This window comes from Otolemur garnettii, unplaced genomic scaffold (assembly GCF_000181295.1).
Source record: "Otolemur garnettii isolate 467f Iridium unplaced genomic scaffold, OtoGar3 scaffold00219, whole genome shotgun sequence".
Taxonomy (NCBI): Eukaryota; Metazoa; Chordata; class Mammalia; order Primates; family Galagidae; genus Otolemur; species Otolemur garnettii.
The window spans coordinates 766664-768508 of NW_003852614.1; the positions used below are offsets into that span (position 1 = coordinate 766664).

Sequence of the window (1845 nt, forward strand, 5' to 3'; positions counted from 1 at the left end):
GTGATGCCATGGCACTCTACCCAGGGGGATAGCTTGAGGCTCCGTCTAAAAAAAAAAAAAAGACTGGGGTGGCAGGTATTAGAGATAATATTCATTTAGCCTTCTGAGCTTTCTGGGCAGACTTGGTGACCTTGCCAGCTCCAGCAGCCTTCTTGTCCACTGCTTTGATGACACCAATAGCAACTGTCTGTCTCATGTAACAAACAGCGAAACGACCCAGAGGAGGATAATCTGAGAAGCTAACGCACATGGGTTTGCCAAGAACCATATCGACGATGGCAGCATCACCAGATTTCTGGAATTTGGGGCCATCTTCCAGCTTTTTACCAAAGCGGCGGTCAATCTTTCCCTTCAGCTCAGCAAACTTGCAGGCAATGTGAGCTCTGTGACATACAGTACAGGAGCATAGCCAGCACTAATTTGGCCTGGATGGTTCAGGATAATCACCTGAGCAGTGAAGCCAGCTGCTTCCATCAGTGGGTCATTTTTGCTATCACCAGCAACATTGCCACGACGAACATCTTTGACAGACACATTCTTGACATTGAAGCCCACGTTGTCTCCTAGAAGAGCTTCACTCAAAGCTTCATGGTGCATTTCCACAGACTTTACTTCAGTTGTAACATTAACTGGAGCAAAGGTGACCACCATGCCGGGTTTGAGAACACCAGTCTCCACTCGGCCCACAGGGACAGTACCAATACCACCAATTTTGCAGACATCCTGCAGAGGCAGATGCAAGGGCTTGTCAGTTGGACGAGTTGGTGGCAGAATGCAATCCAGAGCTTCAAGCAGTGTGGTTCCACTGGCATTGCCATCCTTCTGGGTGACTTTCCATCCCTTGAACCAAGGCATGTTTGCACTTGGCTCCAACATGTCGTCACCATTCCAACCAGAAATTGGCACAAATGCTACTGTGTTAGGGTTGTAGCCAATTTTCTTAATGTAAGTGCTGACTTCTTTAACGATTTCCTCGTATCTCTTCTGGCTGTAGGACAGCTCAGTGGAATCCATCTTGCTAACACCAACAATTAGTTGCTTCACACCCAGTGTGTAAGCCACAAGGGCATGCTCACGGGTCTGCCCATTCTTTGAGATACCAGCTTCAAATTCACCAACACCAGCAGCAACAATCAGGACAGCACAGTCAGCCTGAGATGTGCCTGTAATCATGTTTTTGATAAAGTCTCTGTGTCCTGGGGCATCAATGATAGTCACATAGTATTTGCTGGTCTCAAATTTCCACAGGGAGATATCAATGGTGATACCACGCTCACGCTCAGCCTTCAGTTTATCCAAGACCCAGGCATACTTGAAGGAGCCCTTTCCCATCTCAGCTGCCTCCTTCTCAAATTTTTCAATGGTTCTCTTGTCAGTACCACCACATTTGTAGATCAGATGTCCAGTAGTGGTGACTTGCCCGAATCTACGTGTCCAATGATGACGATGTTGATATGAGTCTTTCCCTTCCCCATTTTGGATTGTATGGGTGGTTTTCACAACACCTGTGTTCTGGTGGCAAACCCATTGCGGAAAAGCCAGATTCACTTTTTATTTTAAGATTTTTATTGTACAAACATTATAGTTACAAAACAAAATACTTTTTTTTTTTTTTAGATTTTGGCTGGGGCTGGGTTTGAACCTGCTACCTCCGGCATATGGGGCTGGCGCCTTACTCCTTTGAGCCGCAGGCGCTGCCCAAAACAAAATACTTTGTTTTGTTTTGTAGAGACAGTCTCAGTTTATCGCCCTTGGTAGAGTGCCGTGGCGTCACACTGCTCACAGCAACCTCCAGCTCTTGGGCTTAGGCGATTCTCTTGCCTCAGCCTCCTGAGTAGCTGGGAC

The 1845-nt window shown here is 46.9% G+C and overlaps 1 pseudogene across 1 annotated transcript; it reads right to left on the bottom strand.

Annotated features, from left to right (window-relative positions):
• Window positions 1-65: 65 nt before the first annotated feature.
• Window positions 66-1502, bottom strand: LOC100951521 (annotated as a pseudogene). The gene has a single exon (XR_001161792.2). The product of XR_001161792.2 is annotated as an elongation factor 1-alpha 1 pseudogene (transcript).
• Between the last annotated feature and the right edge of the window lie 343 nt (window positions 1503-1845).